Genomic DNA, 20,311 nt, shown 5'->3' on the forward strand with positions numbered 1-20,311 from the left:
CCAGCCGCTCCGCGGCACGTGGGATCCTCCCGGACCGGGGCACGAACCCACGTCCCCTGCATCGGCAGGCGGACTCCCAACCACTGCGCCACCAGGGAAGCCCTTGGGGATAATTTTTAATAGCACTTTCAACATCTTCCAAGGTTATTGGTCTGTTTAAGTTTTCTACCTCTTTTTATGTCAATTTGATGAGTTCATGTTTCCCTACAACTTATTCATCTAGATCTTTTAGTTTATTATAATTTGAATCATCTTTTTATCAATGGTAGTCTCTGGAAAGAAAACAACATACTGATTCCACATTCAGATAAGTCTAAAGTGAGCTCTTCACTAGAATAGTAGAGGGATCAATACCCTAAACATACAAAATTAGAAAAGTCTTCTTTTCTTAAATCCAAATCAATCCAGATTAGAGGTAGGAGGACACTTTTCACCAAAGATTAGAGCAGAGTTGCAGATTACCACAGGATTCTTTGCTCAAAGTGAAAAGAATCCTAGTTTTATTCCTTTCACTAGATAGACTGGAGAAAATATATAGTCTTGAAATATTTGGTATTTAGTTTCTTTGCTGGGTTACACAGCAATAGCTGTTTCTTGATAGGCAAAATGAATTAGTCTCAAGTTCACCATAGCAAGGCAGTAATTTTGTATATAACATACTGACAGATGGAAAAGTGCATATTTTCTAGGGTTTTGTTCAATAATTTACCTCAAAAGCCCATCTCAAACTCTCAGATGAGAAATTATTGAATGTTAGAAACCATAAGTTGTCTTGATGTTCAAGGTACTGACTCTCATGGTACATTTAAATTGTAATGTCCTATGCCTAGGTGAAATGGTTCATGGGCTCTGGCCTACTCTAAATAGGATGACCATCCATCCCATGTTTCTGTGGACTCTATAGGGTTGTACTATTATTCACTCAAAAATGTCCCAGTACTGATACACTTACAACATGAATACTACAATTCCATGCATATGAGTATCCTGAAGAGACAAATTTGTAGACACAGAAAGCAGACTAGTGTTGCCTGGGGCTGAGGAGGAATGGGGAGTGACTGCAAATGGGTTGTTTGAGGGATTTTTTTTTTTTGGCCACACTGCACAGGATGTGGGATCTCAGTACCCCGACCAGGGATCAACCCCACGCCCCCTGCAGTGGAAGCGTGGAATCTTACGCACTGAACCATCAGGAAAGTTCCCTGAGAGATCTTTCTAGGATGATGAAAATGTTCTAAAATTGATTTGTGGTAACAGGTCTATAAATTTTACAAAAATCTTTGAATCGCAATATGAGTGAAATTGTAAAATTGTATTGTTAAAATGAGTAAAGTTCATGGTATGTAAACTATACCTCAATAAAGTTGTTTTTAGAGAAGGGGAAAAAAAGTATCCCAGGTTGGGAAGTAAAGCATATGGTCATCCTTACTAGAATTTTTAATTTTTCTCTGCAAAAATAAATTTAAATCCCCACAGCAGGAATCATGCCTTGTGCCTCTGCTTCCTAGAGAATCAGTAAGTGAACCAATGTGTATGGAAGTATAGTTTTTTTGGTTCAAGGTGCTTCTCTAATTACCTGGTGTCTAAAGCCCCAGCAGAGACTTGAGCTTGGAGATCAGAAGGTATAAACCCTCACTTTAGAAGTTTCCCAAGAAGTCATCTAAGCCAAGACCCCAAACCGTCAAAGCCATTGGCTTTCAGAAACTTCACTTGTGATGAGTGTCATCTATCAACCTAGCACAAAGTCTCTTAAAACACTATAAAATTATTGAAAGCATTATGCAATACCTTTGTAAAAAGAAAATATAAAGAAAAACTTCATCATACCACTCTAAAATAACTCATCACTTTTGCATGTTAATCACAGTCTTCATGCACCCACCATCATTGTTTACAAGGTCACCATCACAGCATAAAAACCATCTCTATCCTGTTTTTTATCTTTGTTTTCACTTTGGATGACAAATAAACATTTCTCATGTTTCTGCTTAATCTTTATACTTATTTTTAATGATTTAAAATACTTTTTCATGTTTATGAAATATAATTTAATACACCATTATTCATTCTTGTGATTTTTACAATCATAAGCAAGACTCTGAGAAATACCTTAATACATAAATGCTTTGATCATATTGTCTTTCCAAAAATACCCAAGAACTGAAATTGGAGGCTAAAGAATATACATATTTACACAATTCCTGTTATATACAGCCATATTGTTTTCCAAAAGAGGAAGCCAACTGAACCCTATACAAGAGGATCTTGGAATGACAAGTGTTCTTACAAACTGGGAGTCTGTTAAGGTGTGGTGAATAGAGGATAAGTTTGGAATTATTCAGACCTGTAAACCAAATACTAGTACACCATTTACTATATGCCCTCCAAAAGTAAATTAACCTCTCTTAGCATCAATTTCCTTATTAGAAAATGAAAATTATAATACATATTTCATAATAATAACACTTGCATTTGTTGAGCATACATTCATCATGCGTTCTTCATGTAATCCAGCCTCTAGGCTTATTATAAGAATTAAATGGAATAACATATGTTAAAAAGCTAGCACATTGTAGATAATCAATAACATGTAGATTTCCTTCTATTTCCATGGAATAAAAATAAATTGTGTCATAATCTCAAAAAAGAACTCTCTAAGCAGAGAGAGCTTTGTCTTCAGTTACACTTATGGAGTGCCAGCAGCCTCCAACAAGCATGCAGACATGGTCCTGAGGCCAGGATTTTATTGGCAAGTGCACCTACAGGAACCATCAAGTCCCTTTTTGGTCACCAATGAATCGTCAAGGTCTGAGAGACTGAGGCTACCGACTTCTCACACACTTGCATTAGTGGTAATAGGGTTGATTATGGTTAGCTTTATCATCTCCTTCTTAAAAGTTATGCCAGCAAAATTATTGGGCCCTCTGTGACCACCCCGCCATGGTAAAAGTTTGGCACTTTTGTTACCCTGCTCATCAATATAAGGGGTAATGTTCCTCCTCTTGGCAGCTTTAATTCTATCTCCTCTCTTATGAACAAAGGGGTATGAACACTCAGAACCTCCTTCCTGCTGCCCCAGGACAATCTCATCTTCCTTTGTCTTACCTTTGCTTACTCTTCTCTAAACTTATCAAAGGAGGGAGAACAGAGACAGAAAGGCAAGGCAGAACATGCAGTTAGAGATAAAAGAGTTGGTCGGAGTTGGTGAAGAAAAAACAAATATTCCAGTTTCAATTTCTTCTCTACCACAACCCCTGGATTTGATTACAAAGAACCAGAAGTGAGTGTGTTTATTTGTAAAGGTCTTTGGGGTATTAGGGTATATGTGTGTCTGTGTACATGTCTAAGAAGGTAAATGTCAGTGATTCATGTTCATGTATTTTATATATATTATATATGTGTTATATAAATTATATATAATACATAAAATGAATCCTGACATATATGTAAATCATTGATTTCTTTTTTAATTTTAAATTTAATTTTATTTATTTTTTTATACAGCAGGTTATATTAGTCATCAATTTTATACACATCAGTGCATACATGTCAATCTCAATAGTCCAATACATCACACCACCATCCCCATCCCCCTCCACAGTTTACCCCGTTTGGTGTCCATACGTTTGTTCTCTACATCTGAGTCTCAACTTCTGCCCTGCAAACCAGTTCATCTGTTCCATTTTTCTATGTTCCACATACATGCGTTAATATACGATATATGTTTTTCTCTTTCTGGCTTACCTCACTCTGTATGAAAGTCTCTAGATCAATCCATGTCTCAACAAATGACCCAATTTCGTTCCTTTTTATGGCTGAGTAATATTCCATTGTATATATGTACCACATCTTCTTTATCCATTCATCTGTCAATGGGCATTTAGGTTGCTTCCATGACCTGGCTATTGTAAATAGTGCTGCAATTAACATTGGGGTGCATGTGTCTTTTTGAATTATGGATTTCTCTGGGTATATGCCCAGTTATGGGATAGCTGAATCAATGTTAATTCTATTTGTAGTTGTTTAAGGAACCTCCATACTGTTCTCCATAGTGGCTGTATCAATTTACATTCCCACCAACAGTACAAGAGTGTTCCCTTTTCTCCACACCCTCTCCAGCACTTTTTGTTTGTAGATTTTCTGATGATTCCCATTCTAACTGGTGTGAGGTGATACCTCATTGAAGTTTCGATTTGCATATCTCTAATAATTAGTGATGTTGAGCAGCTTTTTATGTGCTTCTTGGTCATCTGTATGTCTTCTTTGGAGAAATGTCTATTTAGCTCTTCTGCCCATTTTTGCATTGCATTGTTTGTTTCATTAATATTGAGCTGCATGAGCTGTTTATATATTTTGGAGATTAATCCTTTGTTGATTCGTTCACAAATATTTTCTCCCACTCTGAGGGTTGTCTTTTTGTCTTCTTTATGGTTTCCTTTGCTGTGCAAAAGGTTTGAAGTTTCATTAGGTCCCATTTGTTTATTTTGTTTTTATTTCCATTACTCTAGGAGGCAGATCAAAAAAGATATTGCTGAGATTTATGTCAAAGAGTGTTCTTCCTATGTTTTCCTCTAAGAGTTTTATAGTATCTCGTCTTACATTTAGGTCTTGAATCCATTTTGAGTTCATTTTTCTGTATGGTGTTAGGGAGTATTCTAATTTCATTCTTTTACATGTAGCTGGTCAGTTTTCCCAGCACCACTTATTGAAGAGGCTGTCTTTTCTCCACTGTACATTCTTGTCTCCTTTATCAAAGATAAGGTGACCATATGTGCGTGGGTTTATCTCTGGGCTTTCTATCCTGCTCCATTGATCTATATTTCTGTTTTTGTGCTAGTACCATATTGTCTTGATTACTGTAGCTTTGTAATATAGTCTGAAGTCAAGGAGTCTGATTCCTCCCACTCCATTTTATTCCCTCAAGACTGCTTTGGCTATTCGGGGTCCTTTGTGTCTCCATACAAATTTAAAGATTTTTTGTTCTAGTTCCCTAAAAAATGCCATTGGTAATTTGATATGGATTGTATTGAATCTGTAGATTGCTTTGGGTAGTATAGTCATTTTCACAATATTGATTCTTCCAATCCAAGAACATGATATATCTCTCCATCTGTTGGTATTATCTTTAATTTCTTTCATCAGTGTGTTATAGTTTTCTGGATAGAGGTCTTTTGTCTCCCTAGGTAGGTTTATTCCTAGGTATTTTATTCTTTTTGTTGCAATGGTAAATGTGAGTGTTTCCTTAATTTCTCTTTCAGATTTTTCAGATTTTTCATCATTAGTGTATAAGAATGCAAGCGATTTCTGTGCATTAATTTTGTATCCTGAAACTTTACCAAATTCATTGATTAGCTCTAGTAGTTTTCTGGTAGCATCTTTAGGATTCTCTATGTATAGCATCATGTCATCTGCAAACAGTGACAGTTTTACTTCTTCATTTCCAGTTTGGATTCCTTTTATTTCTTTTTCTTCTTTGATTGCTGTGGCTAGGACTTCCAAAACTATGTTGAATAATACTGGTGAGAGTGGACATCCTTGTCTTGTTCCTGATCTTAGAGGAAATGCTTTCAGTTTTTCACCTTTGAGAATGATGTTTGCTGTGGGTTTGTTGATATGGCCTTTATTATGTTGAGGTAGGTTCCCTCTATGCCCACTTTCTGGAGAGTTTTTATCATAAATGGGTGTTGAATTTTGTCAAAAGTTTTTCTGCATCTATTGAGATGATCAAATGGTTTTTATTCTTCAATTTGTTAAAATGGTGTATCACATTGATTGACTTGTGTATATTGAAGATTCCTTGTATCCCTGGGATAAATCCCACTTGATCATGGTGTATGATCCTTTTAATGTGTTGTTGGATTCTGTTTGCTAGTATTTTCTTGAGGATTTTTGCATCTATATTCATCAGTGATATTGGTCTGTAATTTTCTTTTTTTGTAGTATCTTTGTCTGGTGTGGCTATCAGGGTGATGGTGGCCTCATAGAATGTGTTTGGGAGAGTTCCTTCCTCCACAAGTTTTTGGAAGAGTTTGAGAAGGATGGGTGTTAGCTCTTCTCTAAATGTTTGATAGAATTCACCTGTGAAGCCATCCGGTTCTGGACTTTTGTTTGTTGGAAGATGTTTAATCACAGTTTCATTTTCATTATTTCTGATTGGTCTGTTCATATTTTCTGTTTCTTCCTGGTTCAGTCTTGGAAGGTATACGGTTCTAAGAATTTGTCTGTTTCTTCCAGGTTGTCCATTTTATTGGCGTAGTGTTGCTTGTAGTAGTCTCTTAGGATGCTTTGTATTTTTGTGGTGTCTCTTCTGACTTCTCCTTTTTCATTTTTAATTTTATGGATTTGAGTCCTCTCCCTCTTTTTCTTGATGAGTCTGGCTAATGGTTCATCAGTTTTGTTTATCTTCTCAAAGAACCAGCTTTTAGTTTTATTGATCTTTGCTATTGTTTTCTTTGTTTCTACTTCATTTCTTTCTACTCTGATTTTTATGATTTCTTTCCTTCTGCTAACTTTGGGTTTTGTTTGTTCTTCTTTCTCTAGTTCTTTTAGGTGTAAGGTTAGATGGTTTATTTGAGATTTTTCTTGTTTCTTGAGGTAGGCTTTTATAGCTATAAACTTCCCTCTTAGAACTGCTCCTGCTGCATCCCATAGGTTTTAGATCATCATGTTTTCATTATCTTTTGTCTCTAGGTATTTTTTGATTTCCTCTTTGATTTCTTCAGTGATCTCTTGGTTATTTAGTAACGTATTCTTTAGCCTTCATGTGTTTGTATTTTTTACGTTTTTTTCCCTGTAATTCATTTTTAATCTCATAGTGTTGTGGTCAGAAAAGATGCTTGATATGATTTCAATTTTCTTAAGTTTACTGAGGCTTGATTTCTGACCCAAGATGTGATCTATCCTCTTTCGTGTGCACTTGAGAAGGAAGTGTAATCTGTTGTTTTTGGATGGATTGTCCTATAAATATCAATTAAATCTATCTGATCTGTTGTGTCATTTAAAGCTTCTGCTTCCTTATTTATTTCCATTTTGGATAATCTGTCCATTGGTGTAAGTGAGGTGTTAAAGTCTCCCACTATTATTGTGTTACTGTCGATTTCCTCTTTTATAGCTGTTAGCAGTTGCCTTATGTATTGAGGTGCTCCAGGTTGGGTGCAAATATATTTATTATTGTTACATCTTCTTCTTGGATTGATCCCTTGATCATGATGTAGTGTCCTTCCTTGTCTCTTGTAACATTCTTTATTTTAAAGTCTATTTTATCTGATATGAGTATAGCTACTCCAGCTTTCTTTTCATTTCCATTTGCATGGAATATCTTTTTCCATCCCCTCACTTTCAGTTTGTATGTGTCCCTAGGTCTGAAGTGGGTCTCTTGTAGACAGCATATATATGGATCTTGTTTTTGTATCCATTCAGCAAGCCTGTGTCTTTTGGTTGGAGCATTTAATCTATTCACGTTTAAGGTAATTATCCATATGTATGTTCCTATGACCATTTTCTTAATTGTTATGGGTTTGTTTTTGTAGGTCCTTTTCTTCTCTTGTGTTTCCCACTTACAGAAGTTCCCTTAGCATATGCTTAGAGCTGTTTTGGTGATGCTGAATTCTCTTAGCTTTTACTTGTCTGTAAAGCTTTTGATTTCTCCATCGAATCTGAATGAGATCCTTGCTGGGTAGGGTAATCTTGGTTGTAGATTCTTCCCTTTCATCACTTTAAGTATATCATGCCACCCCCTTCTGGCTTGTAGAGTTTCTCCTGAGAAATCAGCTGTTAACCTTATGGGTGTTCCCTTGTATGTTATTTTTCATTTATCCCTTGCTGCTTTCAATAATTTTTCTTTGTCTTTAATTTTTGCCAATTTGATTACTATGTGTCTTGGCATATTTCTCCCTGGGTTTATCCTGTATGGGGCTCTCTGTGCTTCCTTGATTTGGGTGGCTATTTCCTTTCCCATGTTAGAGAAGTTTTTGACTATAATCTCTTCAAGTATTTTCTCTAGTCCCTTCTCTCTCTCTTCTCCTTCTGGGACCCCCTATAATGTGAATGTTGTTGCATTTAATGTTGTCCCAGAGGTCTCTTAGGCTGTCTTCATTTCTTTTCATTCTTTTTTCTTCATTCTGTTTCGCAGCAGTGAATTCCACCATTCTGTCTTCCAGGTCACTTATCCGTTCTTCTGCCTCAGTTATTCTGCTATTGATTCCTTCTAGTGTAGTTTTCATTTCAGTTATTTTATTGTCCATCTCTGTGTGTTTGTTCTTTAATTCTTCTAGGTCTTTGTTAAACATTTCTTACATCTTCTCGATCTTTGCCTCCATTCTCTTTCCCAGGTCCTGGATCATCTTCACTATCATTATTCTGAATTCTTTTTCTGGAATGTTGCCTATCTTCACTTCATTTAGTTGTTTTTTCTGGGGGTTTATCTTGTTCCTTCAACTGATACATAGCCTTCTGCCTTTTCATCTTGTCTATCTTTCTCTGAATGTGGTTTTTGTTCCACAGGCTGCAGGATTGTAGTTCTTCTTGTTTCTGCTGTCTGCCCTCTGGTGTATGAGGCTATCTCAATCATTGGTTTCTGAGCTGCCTTTCCTATGTCTCACAAGAACATAGGAAAGGCAACTCAGAAATTATCCATTCCAGTGGCCTTGTTTTAAAAATTAGGAAACAGGCTTAATAATGGGAATTATTGGCTTAACATCACAGTGAGACCATAACAAAACTGTAACTGTAATTGTTATTTCCTGTCATCTTAACTAGGGCTCTTCCCACTTAGTGAATTTTTCAAGGGCAGAGATAATGTAAATAGTCTTAAGGTCCATGGGCTGAAACTTACCTTATGCTCATAGCTTTCAGTATTGTCAAACCGAATCCATGCATTCCTTTGTAGTCTTAAGGGGGCTTCTGGTCTTTAATCCATGAGATGGTGGCTTGAGGTAAAAAGAAATGTGCATATCTAATCAGAGGGACCCAAGTGAGCAAAATCATGGGATGGGGTTGTCAATAGGAAAGGTGAAGATTTTTCTTAGATGCTCACATGCGAACAATTCTACTGTTGCACAAATCACACTTTATTGTAATTATTCCTTTGTGTTTTTGCTTCCTATACTTGGGTTATGAGCTCCATGAGAGCAGATACTATGTCTTAACTATATTCCCAATGTCCAGCACACTGCCTGACATATATAAGTGCTCAATAATTTATCTTAGACACACTTATTAAACAGAAGTAGCTTGAGTATTACATTGAGCTCACAAAAGAGTTATCTCCCTGAAAGCTTTTGTATTCTAAAAATTAAAAAGCAGAGATTTTAGAACTTTGCATTTTTACTTGGGTTTAAACTCTTACTATTAAAATGAGCTTACCACTTCTATAAGTCAAACTAAGGTTATCTTATACATAGGAAGACCACTTCAATTTCCAAGGTGATTCATCTCTTCCTGGGGAAGGTTTTTCATCTCCAATAGGGGTATATGGAGAGACATAAGCAATCATGCAACAAGAGTTATCTTATTAACAAAAGGATCCCAAATTTATCTAATCTCATTCCCTAACTGACCAGAGTTTCCACTGCAGTCTCTCCTGGGAGGAGTTACCTCATGGTAGATCGGAAGCCAGCCTCCTGGGTGTGGGTCCCAATAGACCCTGTCTGAGGTGGGTGCTGCCCACCATTTGAAGAAGTAAGGTGTTTGGTCTGTCCATACATGGGGAACCCCATGATGAGATTCTCATCAGGAACTCCATCATCTCACCAATATTCTTGTGGCAAGTTCCTGGGGGAATATTCAGCTTCCCAGTCCTAACCAATGGCTCCTACTTTACAGTGTTGAAATAGACAAAATTTCCATGGTCAGTGGAATCCTGGTGCAGGGGGCTGTTTTGTCCTGTGCCAGTGTCCCAATCTCCGTGAACATCATAGCTCATCACATGATGAAGCCCAGGAGCCTAGGAGGGAATTGGCACAGGAGGGTGAACAGCAGCTGAAGCTGTCATTGTCATGATGGCTGAGACAGGGGCCATGGCCAAGGCTATACCTGCAGCTGAGACATTTCTCAGGGACCCAGTGGATTATCTGGCAGTGTGGGTTTTTGTTTTGTTTTCCACTGGTGATCCACAGAATCCTAGAAACCTGAACAAGGATGCCTGAACCATGTCAACCAGAATCCCTTCACTTTTATATCTTTTCTGATTAGAGATCTGACAAATTTCATTTGAGAAGGAGTTACAATGCTTTTTTAAAAGTTTTAAAGCCACTGGTTTGATGTAAGTTCCCACCAGAGCATTAAAAAGTTCATTTAGCCTTTGCTGGACACTTTTGAGCTAACCACCTAATCAGGCATTTGATACCATTATGATGTGGCTCTCAATCTAACAACTGGCCCTAGAAAGTTAATTGTTTTATTGATCTGCAAAATGATTCCCTGTAATTTCTTCCTGTTGGCACTAGCTTTTCATTCAGGACCAACAAAACAAGTCTGTGCTCTCAGATGTAATTGTACATGATTCCCCTACGCCACTTTATTTTTGTTTTGTTGGGTTTTTTTTTTGCTGGATCATATGGTAGTTTCATTAATTAAAAAAAATACTCAGCAGGGCTTCCCTGGTGGCACAGTGGTTGAGAGTCCGCCTGCTGATGCAAGGGACACGGGTTTGTGTCCCGGTCTGGGAAGATCCCACATGCCGTGGAGCAGTTGGGCTCGTGAGCCATGGCCACTGAGCCTGCACGTCCGGAGCCTGTGCTCCGCAACGGGAGAGGCCACAACAATGAGAGGCCCGCGTACCACAAAAAAAAAAACTCAGCACTTTATTTTAAAAAATAATTGACATGGAATGTTATATTCATTTCAGGTATACAACATAATTCAATATTTGCATTCACTGTGAAATGATTTCCAAAGTAAGTTTCATTAATATCCATCACCTTACATCATTACAATTTTTTTCCTTGTGATGAGAACTTTATTTTTTTTAGATTAACTTTATTATACATCATTACCAAACTGCTATTATTTTTTTTTTAATTTATTATTTATTTACTTTTGGCTGTATTGGGTCTTCCTTGCTGCACGCAGGCTTTCTCTCTAGTTGCAGTGAGTGGGGGCTACTCTTTGTTGCAGAGCATGGGCTCTAGGCTCACGGGCTTCAGTAGTTGTGGCTCACAGGCTCTGGAGTGCAGGCTCAGTAGCTGTGGCACACGGGTTTACTTGCTCTGTGGCATGTGAGATCTTCCCGGACCAGAGCTTGAACCCATGTACCCTGCATTGGCAGTGGATTCTTAACCACTGTTCCATCAGGGAAGTCCCATAAGAAATTTTAAGATCTACTCTCTTAGCAACTTTTAAAAATATGCAACACTGTATTAACTACAGTCACTCTGCAAAGCACTTTGATTGTGTGTCAACTTGGATCTCAGAATTTCTTCCAGGAAAAAAACTTCTCTATTCCTTTAAATCTCCAATGAACTAGTGTGCCATTCAAGTCCATTCCAAGTAGGCTTCCTTCAGCTCTAGATAATGATGCTCCATGACCTCAGAAACCCCTCTGGTTTCTCATACAGTGGATAGATCAGGGGGTTGATGAACTAGCTATTGCTGGAGTCTTGGGAAGGATACCCTGGAGCCAGACCCCTTTCACCTCTTCATGCCTAGTGTCAGGCTATAATGTAAAAACATTTTCCCAGAACGCTCCTAGGGAAAATACAAGCAGAGGAATTATCAACACACCTAGCTTACCCCATCACTGTTCAGGCGGGCATTGACAGTAGGCTTGATTGCACTCAGAATAAAGATCTTTCTCTAACTCTCCTCTTCTGCTCTCACTAGTGGCATGCCTTCAGTGGATGCAACAAGCCTTCCTCTCCCTGGATCAGTACAGTAGCTGGGCCACATGCATTCATGCAAGCCCATGGAGAGCCTCAAGTCATGTAGGACACATAGAATACTCTCTAGGCCCTAAGCAGGAGACGAGAACCGTTAGCATACAGCAGCTGTCAGGCAAGAGACTTGAGGAACAGAAAGGGGAGGGGAACCCCACAAACACCAGGAAAAGATGTACAGACTATATTAAGTTTAGTCTGACTGCAGCTCCATGGGTCCCTCAGGTTTAAATTTCACCCTGGAATGAGACTTGCTGTTCAGGTCTTCGGGTATTGCTGCCTGCCTCATGCTCTGATCTTGGCTATTTCATAACACAAAACAACAGTTCCTTTGCCTGCAGACATAACTGCCAAGATCATTAGACAGGGATGGCTTGAGCCTCAGCCTCAAAAGCTGATAACATTTGGCAGTATATATAAGTCCATGCCACTCTCTCACTTCATCCCAGCTTACCCTTCCCCCTCCCCGTGTCCTCAAGTCCATTCTCTAGTAGGTCTGCATCTTTATTCCTGTCCTGCCCCTAGGTTCTTCAGAACCGTTTTTTTTTAGATTCCATATATATGTGTTAGCATACAGTATTTGTTTTTCTCTTTCTGACTTACTTCTCTCTGTATGACAGACTCTAGGTTCATCCACCTCACTACAAATAACTCAATTTTGTTTCTTTTTATGGCTAACATTCCATTGTATTATATATACTACCAAATGTAAAATAGATAGCTAGTAGGAAGCGGCCACATAGCACAGGGAGATCAGCTCTGTGCTTTGTGACCACCTAGAGAGGTGGGATAGGGACCGTGGGAGGGAGACGTAAGAGGGAGGAGATATGGGGATATACGTATATATATAGCTGATTCACTTTGTTATAAAGCAGAAACTAACACACCATTGTAAAGCAATTATACTCCAATAAAGTTGTTTAAAAAAAAAAGCTGAAAAAAAAAAAAAAGCTGATAACATTTCCTGTTGGAAAAGATAGGACAGTATTGGTGACTATAATAGTAATAATTTTAGGGAAGATACAGGATTCATACATGAACCAAATTTTAAGTTAAATATATAAAATTTTATATTTAAATATAAATTTATATAAATACAAGTATAAATAAATATAAATACATAAATAAATATAAATTTGTATAAAATAAAATTTTATATATATAAAATATAAAAATATTTGGTAGGGAAAAAATCTCTCTGTGTGGACTGGAATGTATGTTTACCAGGTATGTGTGTGTGTATGTGTGTGTGTGTGTGCGTGTGAATGAGTTAAGGCTTGAAACCAAAGTGTCTGGAATATTTTCCCCTGCTCTGGGGGCCCAGGTACTCAAAGTCAAGGTCAATGCCATCAAACTCATCCAGCCAGATGTATGTGATCACTGAGTCAATGAATACCTTACAGTTGCCAGTCTTGGCCACCGTGGAGGTGAACCTGGGGAAGGCATGATCTTGAGTGGCACTCAGATGCCATCACCTGTTCCCTCTCCTTCTTTCACTCATATGGATTTGATCTAGTCCAAGCTCCAAGAAATATCAGAGGAATCATCACCCAGCCCATGAAGCCCTGTCTGAGCAATCCATCTTCATCTCCAGCATCTGCTCCTGGTAGTCTGATATCATAAAAATCCTCCTATAGAGCCTATAAGGCAGTCAATATAGCTCACCTGGCCTTTTGGTGCTTGCAGATGAACAATCCCTTAGTTACTTTAGGGTCTTCTTGAAGCCACTTACCAGTCACACTCCATGTCCTCTCATTAACTCCCAAATCCCTTCAGCAAGGGCATCATAATACAGCAGTAGGGAAAGAAAAATGACATCTCCCTTCACAAAATATTCATTATCACTCTTCCCTCCCTCTTTCTCTTTTCCTCTCTTTAGGATATGGTTTTACAGCTACTCGATTGCTCAGAGTTCACCCAAACACTCGTTTTATACACTCGCACTTCTATGCCTTTGCTCGAGGAGTTCCATTCTCTTGCAATGTCCTTCCCATTCTTCTCTGACAAACTTCTACTTATTATTCACTGCCCTTTTCAAATGTTACCTACTGTTAAATCCTTCACCCAAGCAGAATTTACCATTGCTTTCTCATCATTTTCTGACGACATTTTACGTATTCCATCATGGCACTCCATTGCAGTTTTCAGCTCGGTGTGTACATGTTTATTTCTCCATTAGACGAAAAGCTTCCTGGGACTCTTTCATTCACGTTTTCTCTCCTATAGTGTCTTGAAAGGTTCTGGCTCTATGCTAATTAACAGATATCTAATATCCTTGGGTTATCCCAACAATATTTAATATCCTTCATGCATTCCCCAGGCTGGCAATATCCCCCTATTTCTCTTCTTTGCTCTAGTAGACATAGTAGGAGACATTATATTAAGATCTCTTCTCTTATAGCTCCTTCTTCCTTGGATATCCTGCATCTATCTTATCCTTAGTACCTATCGTGATACTAAGCACATAATAACGGACTCAGTAAATACTTATTGAAATAAATGGAAGCACTGCAAATAAACTTATCATATACTATATGTATGTCATATGACAGATTCCTTCCACAGAGTAATGCTTCATGCTGGTTCTCTTTCTCTAGTTCTCTGCCTTTCTTCATCCTGTTATCCTAGATCTGGATAAACTCTATTTATCCAAAGGCAGCCCAAGACTCTACAGGTTATCCTCACCACCACCACATCACCACACAAAATTATCAATTGCTTCACCAATTTGAAAACAGAAAAAAATGAGGATCTTCCAAACTGGGTTGACTTCTCTCATCCTGATGTCAGTAGGAAGGTAATTCACCTAGAAAGTTCTTTAACTGAGGCTAATTTCAATCAGTCTCTGAGATTACTTTCTTTTTAATTCCCTCTGGAAATTCTGGACTTTCCCTTGCTCACTGCCTTCAGCTAAGTAGCTTCAAAGGGACACGTGATGGAGCACTACAGGGCCTTCCAATTTACAAGTGTGAACTTAAAAAATAAAACAGCAAAATGGGTTTATTCAGGAACAGCAAAGAATTACAATTTTGGATATGCAGGCTATAGCAAAAGCCAAGGGAAATCTAACAAACAAAGGAGAGGAAAGTTATTTTACAGAGTAAAAAGGAGGAAGTTGGGAGGGGTTGTTTTGAAGGAAAGGAGGAAAGTGGGAGTTCAGAGAGATGATGGGTTCTCATAGGCCAGGTAGCTGGAGTAGTCCATTTCCTGTAGGAGATGCAAGTACATCTTTCCTGTTGAGTCCTGTAATTGACGATTCTTTCCTGATGACGATTCTTCCTGTTGGGGTCTCTAAGCCACTGTCCTTCCTGTTATTGACCTTGAGAGGTACTGTGTGAGAACTCCCCCTTCTCCATCTCAATTCCATTTTAAAAGAAGTTTGTCTTTATTAATTTTCACAGAAGTAAAGTTAAGGAAAGGGAAAGAGAAGATTAGAGCAATGAAGTCAGTTACTGTGGCATGCAAAATTACTGCTGAGGAAAGGGAAGTCATTTTGATTTGTGTCACGGTGGCTTGTCATTTTCATTCCTGTCTTCACCAGAGTCACCCTGTCCGTATTGCATAATTTAGCCCTAAGTTGGGAGATGGCTCCCAAAAATAGCTTTGAGTTTCAAGTCCACCCAGAATATCTGTCCCAGGACTCTCCCAGATATTCCAGGACAAGGTACTCACTGCTGCTTGAGGGCTTGGAACACGGGGTAAATGGCATCATCACTCCACTGGGAGACATCTTGATCTTGAACCATTCTTGGAGAAGGGAAATTTCCCCTTTACCCCTCTTGAATTCTTTTGGCTGGTCTAATAATTAAATTGACACACTACATATTAACAGGAGTAAAAAAAAAAAATTAATTCATAAACATGGAGGTTTCAAAGAAACCAGACTCCCAAAGTGACCAAATCAGACTGTTTATATATCATTTTTAAACATTTACTTGTGAAGATTTAAAAAAACAAAGGGGTAAGCGCTTGGGGTGGCAGACTAATGAAGAAGTAACAAAATTTGTTTATGCAGACTTCTTGGTCCTGAATTCCCTGTCTCTGGGGATAAGGGTGTCCTTCTACCTCCAGATGCAGGGAGTGACACTTTCACATGAGAGATTTATTTCCTGCTTTCAGGGAGACAGAAAGGAGGGTCAAAGTGTTCCTCTTGCAGCAGCCATTTCTTAAGCAAATTTAATTCAAAATAGTCAATATGCCATTGAGGCATGTTTTGGGGTGGCCTGCCCTGGGCCCCAACACCATAGTGGTGAAGACATAGATGAGCTGTGTACACTGGGGGTGTGAGGAAGACATGAGAAAGGTCCAGATTGCTAAGTTAAGACTACAAGCTAAAATTCCCCTCTCAAAGGCCTGGGAATGGAGTCAGAACAAATACAGGATAAAGAGGACCACCTTCCCTGAAGAGTTCTAATTTCTATGGAGTTGAAGACTGGTCCACTCTAAACTAACCCATTGTACTGCTATTTTAATTCCTTACCCTGACAAGTGTCATCGTGATCCTCAGCACTCTCATTCCCATCTCTAGTTCATAGGAATGTGGATACGGGGGTGTAGGAGGTAGAGTTGAGGAAGCTCTCTCTTTTTTTCTTCCTTCCTTCCTTCCTCTTTCCTTTCTCTCTTTCTTTTTTGTAATAATTTTAAGTGTCTCATAGGAGGTGCAGATTTCAGCTCTCTCAGATTTTCAAATATGTAAGTTTGCCGATGGTGGAAACTCCTCTGTCAAAAGGAAAGACACTCATGATGCTTACCAAGCTGCAGCTGCAGCAACACAGCCAGACCTGTAAAAAGGCAATAAATACATGACTCAGCTCGGGGCTTCTCCCGGGGAAGCTACAGACCTGTTGCCCTGCTGGGTAACTAACAATGAACAGTCAGCTCCTGGTGAGTCCTGCACAGATCTTCTTCTTCACAACATGTGCCTAAGCCACCCTGGGGAGGAGGGGATCCTGGAGCTGGGTTCCCCCCCACCTAGTGAGTGGTGAGTGGAAAGAGCATGGGCTCTGAGCAGATACTACTGTGCTTGAAGCCTGGCTCTTCTCCTTCCAGCTGCAGGATGCTGGATACCTTGTCACACGACTCCTAATATCAATTTGCTTACGGACAGAAATGGGGAGATTAAAACCCACTTCAAAATATATTGTGAGTATTAGATAACTGAAGTAACATTATCTAACATTACAGAAGTGACATTATAGTGAGAATCAAATAAGTGTGTGTTGTTTTTTTTTTCCTTAACGTCTTTATTGGAGTATAATTGCTTTACAATGGTGTGTTAGTTTCTGCTGTATAACAAAGTGAATCAACTACACATATACATATATCACCATATCGCCTCCCTCTTGCCTCTCCCTCTCACTCTCCCTATCCCACCCCTCTAGGAGGTCACAAAGCACAGAGCAGATCTCACTGTGCTATGCATCTGCTTCTCACTAGCTATCGATTTTATATCTGGTAGTGTATATATGTCAATGTCACTCTCTCATTTCGTCCTACCTTACCCTTCCCCCTCCCCATGTCCTCAAGTCCATTCTCTATGTCTGCGTCTTTATTCATGTCATGCCCCTAGGTTCTTCAGAATCTTTTTTTTTTTTTTAGATTCCATATATATGTGTTAGCATACACAGTATTTGTTTTTCTCTCTCTGATTTACATCACTCTGTATGACAGGCTCTAGTTCCATCTACCTCACTACAAAAAACTCAATTTCGTATCCTTTTATGGCTGAGTAATATTCCATTGTATATATGTGCCACATCTTTATCAATTCATCTGTCGATGGACACTTAGGTTGCTTCCATGTCCTGGCTATTGTAAATAGAGCTGCAATGCACATTGTGGTACATGACTCTTTTTGAATTATGGTTTTCTCAGGGTATATGGCCAGTAGTGGGATTGCTGGGTCATATGGTAGCTCTATTTTTAGTTTTCTAAGGAACCTCTATAATGTTCTCTACAGTGGCTGTATCAATTTACATTCCCATGAACAGTGCAAGAGGGTTCCCTTTTCTCCACACCCTCTCCCGCATTTATTGTTTCTAGATTTTTTGATGATGGCCGTTCTGACCGGTAAGAGATATCACATTTTAGTGTTGATTTGCATTTCTCTAATGATTAATGATGTTGAGCATTCTTTCATCTGTTTGTTGGCAATCTGTATATCTTCTTTGGAGAAATGTCTATTTAGGTCTTATGCCCATTTTTGGATTGGGTTGTATGTTTTATTTGTTATTGAGCTGCATGAGCTGCTTGTAAATTTTGGAGATTAACCTTTTGTCAGTTGCTTCATTTGCAAATATTTTCTCCCACTCTGAGAGTTGTATTTTCATCTTGTTTATGGTTTCCTTTGCTGTGCAAAAGCTTTTGAGTTTCATTAGGTCCCATTTGTTTATTTTTGTTTTTATTTCCATTTCTCTAGGAGGTGGGTCAAAAAGGATCTTGCTGTGATTTTTGTCATAGAGTGTTCTGCCTATGTTTTCCTCTAAGAGTTTTACAGTGTCTGGCCTTACATTTAGGCCTTTAAGCCATATTCAGTTTATTTTTGTGTATGGTGTTAGGGAGTGTTCTAATTTCATTCTTTAACATGTAGCTGTCCAGTTGTCCCAGCACCACTTATTGAAGAGGCTGTCTTTTCTCCACTGTATTATTCTTGCCTCCTTTATCAAAGATAAGGTGACCATATGTGTGTGGGTTTATCTCTGGGGTTTCTATCCTGTGGCATTGATCTATATTTCTGGCCAGTACCATACTGCCTTGATTACTGTAGCTTTGTAGTATAGTCTGAAGTCAGGGAGCCTGATTCCTCCAGCTCCATTTTTCTTTGTCAAGATTGATTTGGCTATTCAGGGGATTTTATGTTTCCTAGAAATTTGTGAAATTTTTTTGTTCTTGTTCTATGAAAAATGCCATTGGTGGTTTGATAGTGATTGCATTGAATCTGTAGATTGCTTTGGGTAATATAGTCATTTTCACAATGTTGATTCTTCCAATCCATGAACATGGTATATCTCTCCATCTTTCTGTATCATCTTTAATTACTTTCATCAGTGTGTTATAGTTTTCTGCATACAGGTTTTTGTCTCCCTAGATAGGTTTATTCCTAGGTATTTTATTCTTTTTGTTGCAATGGTAAATGCAAGTGTTCCTTAATTTCTCTTTATCATCTGATCTTTATGATTCCTTTCCTTCTGCTAACTTTGGGGTTTTTTTCTTCTTCTTTCTCTAATTACTTTAGGTGTAACATTTGGTTGTTTATTTGAGATGCTTCTTCTTTCTTGAAGTAGGAAAATATTGCTATAAACTTCCCTCTTAGAGCTGCTTTTGCTGCATCCCATAGGTTTTGGGTCATTGTGTTTTCATTGTCATTTGTTTCTAGGTATTCTTTGATTTCCTCTTTGATTTCTTCAGTGATCTCTTGGTTATTAAGTAGTGTATTGTTTAGCCTCCATGTGTTTGTATTTTTTACAGATTTTTTCCAGTAATTGAAATCTAGTCTCATAGCATTGTGGTCGGAAAAGATACTTGATACAATTTCAATTCTCTTAAATTTAACAAGGCTTGATTTGTGACCGAAGATATGATCTATCCTGGAGAATGTTCCATTAGCACTTGAGAAGAAAGTGTATTTTGGTTTTTTTGAATCGAATGTCCTATAAATATCAATTAAGTCCATCTTGTTTAATGTATAATTTAAAGCTTGTGTTTCCTTATTTATTTTCATTTTGGATGATCTGTCCATTGGTGAAAGCGGGGTGTTTAAGTCCCCTACTATGAATGTGTTACTGTCGATTTCCCCTTTTATGGCTGTTAGTATTTGCCTTATGTATTGAGGTGGTCCTATGTTGGGTGCATAAATATTTACAATTGTTATATCTTCTTCTTGGATTGATCCCTTGATAATTATGTAGTTTCATTCTTTGTCTCTTGTAATAGTCTTTATTTTAAAGTCTATTTTGTCTGATATGAGAATTGTTACTCCAGCTTTCTTTTAATTTCCATTTGCATGAAATATCTTTTTCCATCCCCTCACTTTCAGTCTGTATGTGTCCCCAGGTCTGAAGTTGGTCTCTTGTAGACAGCATATATATGCATCTTGTTTGTGTATCCATTCAGCCACTCTAGGTCTTTTGGTTGGAGCATTTAATCCATTTACATTTAAGGCAATTATCATTATATATGTTCCTATTATCATTTTATTAATTGTTTTGGGTTTGTTATTGTAGGTGTTTTCCTTCTCTTGTGTTTCCTGCCTAGGGAAGTTCCTTTAGCATTAGTTGTAAAGCAGGTTTGGTGGTGCTGTATTCCCTTAGATTTTGCTTTTCTGTAAAGGTTTTAATTTCTCCATTGAATCTGAATGAGATCCTTGCTGGGTAGAGTAATCTTGGTTGTAAGTTTTTCCCTTTCATCACTTTAAATATGTCTTGCCACTCCTTTCTAGC

At 38.2% G+C, this 20,311-nt stretch overlaps 1 pseudogene; it reads right to left on the reverse strand.

Moving 5' to 3' along the window:
- LOC112396256 (acidic mammalian chitinase-like) overlaps nucleotides 1-15,619 on the reverse strand; it is a 53,146-nt pseudogene extending 37,527 nt beyond the window's left edge.
- Nucleotides 15,620-20,311: the final 4,692 nt, after the last annotated feature.

Source organism: Neophocaena asiaeorientalis, unplaced genomic scaffold, assembly GCF_003031525.2.
Source record: "Neophocaena asiaeorientalis asiaeorientalis breed wild unplaced genomic scaffold, Neophocaena_asiaeorientalis_V1.1 scaffold733, whole genome shotgun sequence".
In the NCBI taxonomy this organism is placed as follows: Eukaryota; Metazoa; Chordata; class Mammalia; order Artiodactyla; family Phocoenidae; genus Neophocaena; species Neophocaena asiaeorientalis.